This window comes from Lemur catta, chromosome 8, assembly GCF_020740605.2.
Source record: "Lemur catta isolate mLemCat1 chromosome 8, mLemCat1.pri, whole genome shotgun sequence".
Lineage (NCBI taxonomy): Eukaryota > Metazoa > Chordata > Mammalia > Primates > Lemuridae > Lemur > Lemur catta.
In genome coordinates this window covers 13,046,479-13,059,822 of record NC_059135.1, presented here as the reverse complement: position 1 = coordinate 13,059,822, position 13,344 = coordinate 13,046,479, and positions in this window count along the sequence as shown.

Genomic DNA, 13,344 nt, shown 5'->3' with positions numbered 1-13,344 from the left:
TAAGCGTGGAATCAAGGCGCCAAAACTTAAGCTGATTCCCCCTGAAACCCCACCCCTGGACAACCCACTCAGGACACAACAGTGGGAAATTAAGCAGTGTTTATTTGGTCTCCCGTTTGTCTCAGAGGAATAACTTGCATTTTGGAGTCTTGACTTCCCTACCCCATCTTTGCTCCCTTTCAAACTCTTGACTCCAATCAGGTCCACCAACAGCCAACCCCTGGGAGGACCCAGAGTACCCTGAAGCTCAAGATGTTCCACTGCAAAGAGAAGTTCCCTGGTCAGATCATAAAGGGGCTTTTAGATTCCAAATCTGCTGTCCTAGGAAGAAGCCGGGTGCACAGTGTTTCAGATTAGGTCGTCTCTGAGCTGGTGCATGTGATTCAGTGTGTGTACATTTATTCACAATACAGTACCCTGGCATTTGGTCAACTTGATTTAGGAGTTTCACTTCTCAGATTATTCTATAATTAAATATTAACAGAAGATGCAGAGAGAATGCAGTAAAGGCCACCATCGAGTCCACAGCAAGGGAAAAGAGCAAATTAGGGACATTATAATAAAGTAAAATGATAAAAGTCTGTAAACCAAAACACTAACTTTCTAGAAACTACGACAGATCAAGCTACAAGTTTAAAAAAATAAAAGAAGCAAAGGAAAGGCCCACTTCAAAGCCAGCTTATGCAGTGCCTTCCAGGCATAATTGAAACCTGGTCTTATTAATGTCTTAAATAATCAACATCTCCAGTAATCCCTTCTGCAGTGTCTAGGAATTCATCTTGTCATGGTGAAACTTTTAGTTTGAGGACTTAGGTTCTTTAGAAACTCCCTTTACTTTTTTTTTTTTACTTTTTTAAATAAACTTTTATTTCAGAGTAGTTTTAAATTTACAGAAAAGTTGCAAAGATAGTACAAAGAGTTCCTATGTATTTCACACCAGTGCCCTCTATTGTTAATATCTTCTATAACTATAATACATTTATTATATTCAATGAACCAAAATATACAACTAATGAACCAATAAACACTTCACTGCAAGTAACAGAAGACTAAATCAAAAGAGCAGTAATTGTAATCACAGTAGTAGTCGTAGTGATAACTGAATTGTCTAGGAATAATGGGACTTTATGTATGGTTGAAACCAGGCCTCAAACATTGTTATCAAGTTTACCCTCCTCCCTTATTTTTTTCCTTTTTGCCAAAATTTAACCATGCAATTCCTGTTGTTGAAATTATTCAGGCGTAAATTTCTAACATATTCATTCTCACATGTTTTCTTAACAACCCTCATATATAATGTTTCCAACAAATCTTAAGATTGATGTTTATTGGACTGGCTCACTCTAATTCTACCATCAACAAACAACCACTGTTGGCCGGCGTGGTGGCTCACCCCTGTAATCCTAGCACTCTGGGTGGGCAAGGCAGAAGGATCACTTGAGCTCAGAGTTCAAGACCAGCTTGAGCAAGAGTGAGACCCTGTCTCTACTAAAAACAGAAAAAATTAGCTGGGCATGGTGGCACATGCCTGTAGTCCCATCTACTCAGGGGGCTGAGGCAGGAGGATAGCTTGAGCCCAGGAGTTTGAGGTTGCTGTGAGCTACCACTCTAGCCTGGGCAACAGAGCAAGACTCTGTCTCAAAAAAAAAAAAAAAAAGAAAGAAAGAAAGAAAGAAAGAAAAGAGAGAAGGAAAAATGAAGAAATAAGCACTGTTAAATTTGGTGTATTTCCTTTCAGATTTGTATTCTATAGAGATAGAAGAGGAGAGACAAAGAGATTTACTTTTTAAAACAAAAATTGAAACCCTGCTGCTATGGTTTGAATGTGTCCCCTCCAAAATTCATGTTGAAACTTAATCCCTCTTGTGGTAATTTTAAGAGGTGGGGCCTTTGGGAAAGTGATTTGAGTCCCAAGAGTTCTGCCCTCGTGAATGGATTAGTACCTTATAAAAGGGCTAGAGGGAACTAGCTGAGGCTCTATTTTTCTTTCCTTCCCTTCTGCCATGTGAAGGCACAACATTTGTCCCCTGAGGAGGATGCAGTAACAAGGCACAATCTTGGAAGCACAGACCAAGCCTTTGGAACTGAAATGAACTAGTAATATGTTCGTTTGCCCACACACGATGAAAAGCCAATCACCAAAGCACCAGGTTTATTGTCAGGTGGCCACACAAGGAGGCAGGAGTCAAACTCAGATCTGTCTCCCAGAGCTGGGGGTTGGGGCAGGTTGTGTAGACAGAGAGTAATGAGGCATGGTCTGATTGAATCTTGCAATGGGGTGATGCCATGGGTGATGCCAGGGCTCAATCTGATTGGATCCTGGATCGTGCCATGCAGTGTCTGCTTCTGAATTCAGTCTCCACTCCTTGGTCCAAATACTTAGGTTTCACCCATGATTACACACTTGGTTCATCTGCTGCCCCCAGTAGTAATGTCTCAAACAGCTACCCATGACTATCTTTGTAGGCTCTCACCCTGCATTCTTTTGAACCCAGTCCCATTAGGCTTCCCCCGCCACTCCACTAGATCACCACTGAGACCATCAGGGACGTCACCAGTGAGATCACCAATGAACTCATACTGCTCAAGCCAACAGGCAACACTCAGCCTTCATCTCACTCCACCCATCAGCAGCCTCTGACCACCGTCCAGGAAATGCTGCTTTCTTGGCCTCCACGATACCCCTCTCTGGGCTCTCCTTCTACTTCACTGGACATGTCCTCTTGCCTTTGCTGAATGCCTCTCATCTTCCAAACCTCTGCACATTGCTATACCCAGGCTCAGTCTTTGGACAGCTCTTGTCTTCCTGCTCCCTCTGTAGTTCAGCAGGAATGTGGCATAAGTTAGGAGAGTGGGTGTTTTAAAGCTGCTATGTTGGTTTGGACCAATCTTTCAAGACCACTTATACCAGTGAAATAATTTAGACAAGGAAGAGATATCACAGGACTTTGAGTCAAGATGAGGATGCCCGAGGGGTTGCCAGGCAAGGGGTTAGTAGTGTGTGGCTAGAACAAAGCTGTGCCTGAAGGAGATTAACTTGAGAAGGCATTTAGCTGCAAGGCATAGGGACATTAATGCCAGAAGGAACTGTTCAAACAGCTTGGTGCCCAATTGAGCAGGACTTTAAATGTATTTTTGAGATTTTGAGAAGAAACTGGTAATCTGGCCAAGAAATTCATACACACACACACACACACACACACACACAAATGCATTCCCAATGGAAGCAAAAATTCCTCAAAGATTCAGTTCCTTTAGGTTATGGCTTGTATCACTTATTGAAATTAATCACCTGGGAAGGCAGTACACAAACTCTCAAGTTGTTTCCATTTCTACGTGAGCATGTTTCCAATGTGCTTTCCATGCAGTCAGGATTGGTGGGAAGAGGGGTCTGAGTCCCAGAGCCATAGCCATGGTGGGAGGCAGATAGATCCCCGAGGAAGGTGCAAAAGCCAGCGAGTCAGATGCTGTAGGTTAGGTCACCCAGGGATATTCTCTGTGGAGGATGCATTGAGTAGGTCCCTCCCTCTTCAGGGAATGGCCTGCCCTGTCAAGCACCATCAATCCCTCCATAAGTTAATTTTGTCCATTATCTTTAGGGACCACAAATTCACTAGAAAAATTAAAAAATAAAAAATAAAAAAAACATAGCTACATACATATCACCAAGAGTGGTCTGGCCTATCATTTCTTGACATTCTGAAGGATTCTCGCAGACAGAGCAGGTCTGTGAGAATGTGAAATTATTAAAGAGACAAACATCCCTAGAGTTACCTTCATCTCTGCCTGAGAGGTTTAATTGTATCTTAATCCAGATTACCTACATACGTTAATCAATGCTTTGAATTCAAATTGTTCTTTTATCACACTCTAAATGATGGATTGTCTTTTAAAAAGAAAAAGGGTGTTTGTTCAAAGGCAAAGAGGGCATTTTTTGCTGTGTGATTATGCAAAGTCCTTCCTGATGGCTACTGAATTCTTAACAATAATCTTTGGAATTTGTAAAGAGACATGATTTACTTGGCCTTCATCAAACAAGATTTGTCAGGAAGTGAACAGAGTCTTTAAGACCAGAGCCCAGTCCTAACGGTGATCTGGTTAAAGGCTAACTAAACCAAAGATAAGTGCACCACGGGGAGCAGCTCCTGAGTGTCTCATCTGGTTAGTCTTGTCGAACACAAAGTATTTCACCAAAGCATGCCGATGGTTATCAGGGCTACACCAAAAAGAAAAAAGAGGTGACCTGCAGATCCACCTTTGATGTCGGCTTGTAGTCACAGTCACAATTAAAAACGCAGGGTGTGTCTGGGTAATGGCTGTGGAATGAGACTTAGAGCGTTTGAAGCAATCAGAGTGTGTGAGGTGAGGACCAGCCTTGGATTCAATCCTACAGTCAGTTTTGGCAGACTTGCCTTCCCCACTCCAGCATCATTCCTGACCGCCGCATCCCACTCTTGTCTGACTTTTGCTACCATTTCCTCACCACCCACATCCATTCTACTCTAGAATTCTGAATGCTCAAACAATTCCCATGCTCCAGGAAGTTCTTGGGGCTGCAGGCAGGCACATGCAGTGGCCTAAAACAGGAGGAGTTGTAGGTGACGTTGAGGAGTCGCCCAATACATAGAAGTGATGTTTGGGGCCAGATCAAGGGCGGTGTAGGAGAGAGTTCCATGTGTGAAAGGTCTGAACCTTGATGCCACCGTGGTATCATACATTGCCAGCCCCCTGGCCAACATACTGAACTCCTTAGCTGATATTTAAATTTCAACATCAACCAGAGAATCATAAGCCCTTGTCCTCCTGATGAGTAGCAATCTTGGGTTTTGCAGCTTTTAGATGAACTCCCCATGTGATCCTGCAGCCATGTGTAGGCTGAGCAGAAATGCAGAGTCACTAGACAAATATATATATTGGGGGGGGGAACCTCAAGGCCAGTGATTCAAAATCCAGAGCACAGGTGTTGGAGGTGGGAGAACAGGCAGAGCCACCTACCCTCAAGAGAGTTGGAACAGGAAGGGGTTGAGAGCTGACCCCTCCCCAGGGTGACGAGGCTCCATAGACCTGTGCTGAGCCCTGGCATTGTCTTCCAGAGGGAGAGCAGTGTCTAAGTGCAGATCCAGCTGCTTCTCCTACCAGCCAAGTGGCTTTGGCCAAGATGCTTATTAACCTCCTTATGTCTCAGTTTCCTCATCTGTAAAGTGAAGATAATAATTCGTATGCCCCCTAAAGGCGCTAGCAGGATTAAATCGTCAGTACCCAATAATTATAGCTGTTAGTGCTAGTAGTAGTAAATTTTAATTAGTATTAACTTTACAAAAAAAGCTGCTTTACGTACTCACTGCTTGAAATACCATTTCCAAAGCATGTTAAGATGTGCCTTCTTAAGAGCATGTGTAAAAGCAATGCGGAGCTGAGCGGGAAGTCATGGGATGTCACCAGCAGTGCAAGCCACACTGGCATCTCACATGGAACTCAACAAACAAGCAGAACCGACATCTGCCCACACGAGCCGAGTTTGGGAGATCACACGGTGTACAATTCTGCAGAGTAAGTAATATGTAAGCATATTGGTGTTCGGTGGCTCTGCAAAGGTGGAGATTAGCTGTGACCTGAGAAAATGCCAGCAGGCCGTCTCCAACATTCAGAAATTTGTGTGAGAAAATACTTTCCCTGCTTCTGTGAAAAGCAATCAGGTACGTTGTCTTCTAATTTTTGTCCTTGCAACACAACATTATGTCATCATGAGCATCTAGTTAAATGTTGGCTTTCTCTAGTGTGGGTCAAAAAGAGTGTTAATAGGTAATAGGTACTGGCTGTAAATCTTATCTTTAAATCAAACATTCTAACCTTTTGACCTAGTGTTTTAAGACATGGGTGAAGCAAGCAATTGCCAAGAATTCATTCAGCATCCCTCCCTTTATCTATTTTCTTAAACCACATTCTTCTCCTTCACACTTCTTTCCCCTCTTGTCCCACATTTTAGAAAGTACTGAGATTGTTCCAGGTGTTCTGTAAAAGTTCTCTTATCCATGAGAAAACAGAGACTCGAGACAGTTAAACGACCTGTTAAACTTCTCCCCAGTAAAATGCAGACAGCCTGGGATTCGAATTTGGGTTACCTGGGCCTCCAAGCCTGTTGTCTTTCCACTGCTGTTATTCTGCAGTCTCTAGCACATGTTTTACCCAGACTCTGACCTTTCCTTTATTCTTGTCCTCTGCATTCCCAGCTCATTTGGCTGTATGTCTTTCACCCAAACCTTTCGATGTTTGTGGGCAAAATTCTGAAGAGGTCCCCTGTCCTGCAGGCCATGTTCACACCTCTTCCTCCAGCCTGAGCTGTGGAGTTGCCACCCTGGACACAGGCCAGGCAGGGTACCACTGATTAGAAGAGAGAACTCAAATGCCTGCAAGCCAGGTCCTGCTATGGCCTTGGGAAGCCATGAGGATGCTGGTCCCCTCTCACTATGGCCAGGGACCTCAGGCTTTGTGCGCACAGCATCACTGAGGGATATGCTAGAGCTAGCACGCCCAGCCCCACAGACCTGAGAAATGCTGATTCAGGAAACCTGTTCAAATGTATAGTGACGTGGCTGCGGGCTCCAACTCTACTACAAGGCTTTGGTTTTAGTCCTGCCTCACCACATATTACCTGTGCAACCTCGGACTAATGAAGTAAACTCTCTGTGCCTCAGTTTCCTCATCTGTAAAGGGAGATAACATTAGCGCCCAACTCATAGTTTTGTTGTAAGAATTAACCACAATAGTAATACCTAAAAAGTGTTTAGCATGGTATCTGGTACCTAGTGAGTGCTTAGTAAATGTTCACTGTTCTTGTTGATGATACCAGAGTTTGTGAACTGTTATAGGCAAACACAAAGATCTTGGACTGCATCTGCCCGGGACCAGTAGAGGAGTCAGAGTTCTGACTTTCCCTCTCTACCTGGGACAACACGCTCCACAGGCTCCAGAGTGAATTATTTTTCAGTTCACTCAGTTCCAAACACGTAACGAGTCAGTTCCCTGATAAGAAGTGAACCCCCGAGGGCTGCCTAGGTAGAGAATACCAGATTCAAGGCAGAGGATAGACCTCACTTTCTAGCACAAATGACTGGAAAACTTGTATTAATCATCAATTAATTTATTAATAATCATTAAATGATTAGAGACTCCTGGAGCCACTTTCCTTATTCACAAGCACCTCATCCGTTTCCCATTACATATTTCATTGTTAAGCCCAATTCAGCAATTCTAAATTAAGTGCCTAAGTGCGGGGCACTGTGCTAGGTACCTATGTGCCGGGAAATGAAACAGATAGTTCTCCTGCCCAGGGTGAGTTTATAATCTAGTAGAGGGACCAACAATAAACCTGCATACAAACAAAAATAATATAATTGGAGATTGGATAAGTTCTATGATGGATAAAATGAGGGGCCAGTGATAGAGAAAAATGGGGAATTTACTTAGATGGGGGAATTCTGGGAAGAGACATTTAACCTGAAGCTTGAACGTGGACCAGCCAGGTGAAGGGGATGGTGGGGAGGACAGGTGAGCGCCTGAGGAGCTGAATGAAGGCAGGAGCAGGTGGTACGAGAAGATCCTGGTCCCAGGAAAGGCAGGCCTGGTGGGCTCTGACAAAGAGCTGGGATTTAATTAGAAAAAGAACCTCTTTCTTTTAGCTTACTGTGCAGAATGCCGTCCCAGTCTCATTAGTTCTCGTCATTAAAGAATTCGTGAACAGAGCCCTGTTCTACACTCCCCCAGTCCCTTCTCTTTGAATCCTTTTCCAAAGGGTGTCACCTCTCCCAGGCCTTGGCAGCAGGGTGTTTGCTTATCCAAGCCCCCCTCTACAGCACAGGAAATCATTTTTAGGGGAGGGTCCCACATTTTTCACTTCTCCCATTTAGTAATCATTGAACATTTGCCTAGATAGTTCTGGTGCATAAAACCTATACTTCTAGGCAAAATGAAAGTCTGAATATTTGGAGTTGGACATCTAAATGAATTTCCCAAAGCAGTACATAAACATTTTCTCTTTTTGTCGTGGACTTTAAAGACTAGATTCTAACAGTCCTCTGAGAGTTAAGTGCAGACGACTTTCAAGAATAACCAAGGTCATTTTAGCCCATGACATGGCAATGGAGACCTCCTGTGTTCATTTTGAGTAACAGCTGCTCGGAAGAACCTTTTTTTCCCTTCTGATCTGAAGAAAATTAATGGCATGCCATAGGAAAATGTTCTTCATGCACCAGGGCCATTCTTAGGAACTCCATTCATTCATTCATTCAATAAGTATATTTTGTTGACACCTTTTCAAATATAACTTAATAGGCAAGGGAATCTGCTCACTGCACTTCAGTTCCATCATCTGTAAAGTCAGTAAGTTTTGGACCATGTGCTGTCCAGAGGCCTTTTCGATTCAAAATCCCAGGAGTCTGTGATGAGAATTGAAGACCTGGGTTCTAGTCTTGCCTTTGATTTGAGTAGTTAGTCACTGCCCCTCACTAGCTCTCAGGGTCCTCAAATGCAAAGGTTGGGGATTGGATTAAGTGTTCCCCTGGGCACTTTTTCAGCTACTTCAAATTTATAACTTCAAAATTTCCACCCAAGTTCCTGGGCTTGAAAGAGTCACCACCACAACTTGTCCAAGTCCACGGCTGTGCCCAAGCTTGACTCTCGGGCTAGAGTTGCTCCATTACCTTGTGGTCTCTGTCCCCAAGAGAAAGAGCATAAAAGCCAGTGAGGGACCAGAGAAGAAAGATCCTAACATGAGACTATGGAATAAAACTTGAGCTCTTCAGACACTGCCCCACAAGGCAGGTTGGAAACTGGGATTCACTCAATACTATTCTTATCTTAAGAGGATATCCAGACGCCACCAGCGACCAGACATGAGGCCCCTGAGACATATTAGTCTTTAAGTTTCTCATCTTCTGGCCCGGTCTGGCACATAAAAATAGCTAAAATTTACTGGCATGTGGGCAAGCACTGTTCAAAAAACCTTGTATGTATTATCACTTAATCTTCACTACAACACTTTCTGAGGGTAATTATTTTCCCCACCTTACAAGTCAGGAAATCAGAGGACAGAGGTTAAATAATTGGCCAGAGCCCACATGCTCCTGAGGGGGATGTAGCATTCAGCTCTGTAGCCCCGCTCCTAACACCCTCCAACCCCTGCTCCCAGCACCCCCAGCCCAAGAGTGGGTCCTCGATGAATATATGTTGAACTAATTAAACTGGAACTTACTTCGAGATCCCCCCGAGGAATGTTCCAGGGCTCCAGATTATGCCAGAGTCTTCCCTTCCTTTCTGGGCCCTGAGGCTTCTCAGCCCCGCAGGTCTATTCCTGTCCTTGGCGGGCGTCTCCCCTGCTGGACTCTCGTGGCCACCCTTGGAGAGTGGCCTCCCCCCACACCTCCAGCCCTGCTCGTTCAGTCTGTATAGTTTCCCTCTTTCAAGAAACTGGGTAATAAGCGTCCCTGGGGCTGGGTCTGAGAGCTCTTAAATGGCACTGCCTAGTAATCAGCCTTTTATGAAAGCACCGTATGTTCTTTTTAAGCCATGAACCAGGAACTCAGGATGGGACCAGGCTGCACATGGCAACTCTCTACCACGGAGTGAGCTTTGCTCTGCAGGGCACTTCCTACACAGGGCTTTCTTCTCCATCTCCTCCTTCCTCGAGGCAGGTTCAAGCTCCAATTCACCTGCATCATTTCCAATTGAAGGAGGGGAGAAGAAGGGAAATAATATATTTATTATCCACCATGGTATTAGGCTGGCTACTCTACATGCTTTAATCTCATGATATTATTGTACACATTTTACAGATAATGAAACTAGTGAATGCCCACAATGTTTGCATAATTTGCAAGTGTGAACAAAGCCAGTGAGTAGCAGCCCTGGAATGCAAACCAAGATAAGTCTGGGGCCAAAGTCCAAGCTCTTGCTACCCTAAGCTGTCTTGCAGGTGTTCCTTAGCCCCTCCTGTTGGCCTCCTCTGGGATCCCAGGACCACTGGGCAGGTAATAAGAGGGTGTATTTTGGAAGCACAAAATATGAAATTCAAAGACCATATCTTTTTTACCTGTAAAATGGTAATAAAAATTCCTACCTCCGAGAGTTCTTAAAAGGATTAAATAAAATAATCCAGGTAAAGAATTTAGCACTGTGATTGGAAAAGAATAACAAAGCATATTAGCAATTCTTCACCCCCTCCTCCTCCTCCTCTTCCTCTTTCCCCTCCACCTTCACCTCCTCTGCCCTCTCTGGGCTCAGGTGATCCCACACTGGGCTTCACACCACAGAAGCAATAACACCAGGCCCTTCGGAAGAGGAAGCAGTAGCAGCATGGGAGTAAAGAAAGGTGCCTAACTTCGCATCCAGACAGGCTTGGCCTCAAAGGAACACACTCTAAAATCATATGCAACAGCAAATATTTTTTGAATAGAGAGATGAGTTCAACGCTGGTTCAGATTTTTAAGTGAATTGCCTAAAATCACATAGAGAAATTGCACAAACGCAAAGAGAAAGCAACAAATAACAAGAATATGGAGCACTTGAAGACATCATGTGCCGAAGTAAATGGGCTAAATTCCTCTCATGCTAAGCTATAAACATTGGATTAAAAAAACAAAATGCAATAAAATATGTATTCTGTGCCTTTTTTCTTTTCTTTTTTCAGCACACAATAGGCTATTCTACGAAGGCAGATATTTTCAAATTTATTTTTATAAAAATATAGTAAATTGAGAAGGAACATTGTTAGGAAAGTTTTCTTAAGATTACAGTTAGATGGAACCACCATGAGAAAAATTAGAGATTAAAGATAAAGCGATGAAACGGAATTTACCTATGCATTTCTAAAAAAAATCTTTACTGTACAGTATCTTGGGCCTAATAACTTTCTATTCACAGTCTTCTATCTGTTTATCTTTAATAAAGTGGTTTATATAAATGTGTGTGTATGTATATATATATAAAAATGATGAGTCTTCCAGTCGAATATGATGAAATAATCATTTGTTTTCCTTCACCTCCTCTTGAAAATTTTTCTAAAATTTCAAACATGGTATTTTAAAAAAAAGTAAGGCTTACATTTACAAGTATGAAAAGAAAAAGAGAGCCGACATCTCCAACAAAATTTGGAAGCTGTGGGGTAAGTGACTTGGCAGACCAGAGAAGGCTGAAACCTCAGCCAGCAGTGGGGGAAGACAAGGCCCACTTGATCTGTACCACAGAGGCCAGAAAGAATCCGAGAATTCAAGGCACAGGGATCTCTGAAGGTGGGGGTACAGGCGAGACACACAACAATAGGGTTCACTGGGGGGTTGGAGGGGAAGTAGTTGGCCCCTTCCAGATCCCTCCCTGCCTTGGCACCCTGAAAACAGAGATTCCGTGAAATTCTACGTCCTCCCTTCCCCAACTCAGCCCCCAGAGAGCTAAGTCTTGCACCCCCAGACATAGTAATGACCTCCAGACCATGACCGTGGGGGCTCCCCAGAGGGACCCTTGGGCCGGCCAGCCCCACCTGTGCTCTCAAAGCAAGTGACATCAGGTTCTCAGTGCTCTGTCCTTAAATATGAGCAGTCAGCCAGGGGTCCCCAAACACCCCAAGAAAGCTCCTGTCCTGAATGAGAGACTGAAACAAACAGGAATAAACAGGGGAGGGGAGCTAAAGAGAAGCAGAGACAACATGGTAAGAAACTGCCCTCAAAATCTGCAGAAAGATATGAGCGTTTGCATTCGATGAACTAGAACCAGATGGCGTTTTAAAAATTCAGAGAACAATTTAGATGGAAATTAAACATCTAAAAGCTGAAATGAAATATTCAATAGAGAAGTTGTAAGATAAATTGAGGAAATCATCTGGAAAATAGAACCAATGACAAGGAGATGGAAAACAAGAGAGAAAGGACAGGAAGACGAGAGGACCAATGCAAAATCTCCTAAGTGAACAACACAAGTTCCAGAAAGAACACACAAAATGGGAGCAAATCATGAAGGAAATGATTCAGGAAAATTTCCCAGAAGTGACAGACACAATTGCCAGGTTATAGGGGCCTGCTAAAAGTGTCCTACCTAACAAGTAAAAGGCGATCCACATTAAGGCACTTCATTTGGAAATTTCAGAACATCAGGGATAAAGAGAAGACCCTAAATCTTTAAGAGAATAAAAGAAGTTGATCTACAAAAAAATGGGGGGGAGGAATCAGAATGGATTAAGTTTCTATCACAACATGAGAACCTAGTAGGGAATGTAGAAATCCATTCCACATTTTTTTTTTTTTTTTGGTCTCGCTCTGTCACCCAGGCTAAAGTGCAACGGCCATAGCTCACTGTAATCTTGAACTTTTGGGCTCAAGTGATCCTCCCACCTCAGCCTCTCAAGTAGCTGGGACTAAAGGTATTTGCCTGACACCCAGCTAATTTTTTTTTTTTTTTTTTTTTTAGAGATGGCATTTCAGTATGTTGCTCAGGCTGGTCTCAAACTCCTGGCCTCAAGGAATCCTGCCTTAGCCTCCCAAAATGCTCGGACTACAGGCATGACCCACCACTCCTGGCTACCTTCCACATTTTGAAAGAGAAATTTCCAACCAAAAATTGTATACTCAACCAAACTATCATTCAAATATTAGGGAAGGATAAAGACATTTTCAGATGTTCAAGACATGACAGGTGCTATCTTTGGCCTCCTCAAAAACCATTTGATGCCTTTCTCCCTGCTAATAGGACCCCAGTTTTCTGTTCAGGCAGTGGGTGAAGATCACTTGATTTCAGGGGAGGGACCCCCGCAACTTTGTTGCAGCTAGGGCTGGGCGTGTAACCCAATTCTGGCCAATGAGCTGCGAGCAAAAAGCTATTTGGACAATTCTGGGAAAACACCTTTTTTTTCTGGAAATAAAAAAGGATAGAAAGGACAGAGGCTTATGAAGAGAAAGCTTTTTGTACCTGGACCTTTTTTTCCATGTTAGAACATTAGAATGTCATGTAAGGATGTGATCCTGGGCCTCTTACAACCATCAGCTGACGAGCCAGAAGACCAGAAATACCCAACATGTTAAAAATGGTGCAGGACAAGGACAGAAAGAGCCAGGGTCCTTCACTGCACTGTTGAACAGCTGAACTGCCCACCTCAGGCTTTGTGTCACGTGAAAAACATAGTGCATCTCTATTTAAGCTGCCGTTAGTCAGGTATTCCGTAATGTGCAATGGGAAACGTTTCTGACACACAAAGACTAAAAAAGTAATCAGTTCCCATCCTTTAAGAAGCTTAGAGGTGTTCTATGAAAATGAAGTAGAGAAAAAAGGAAGGAGGGAAGGGAAGGGGAGGGGAGGGGAAGG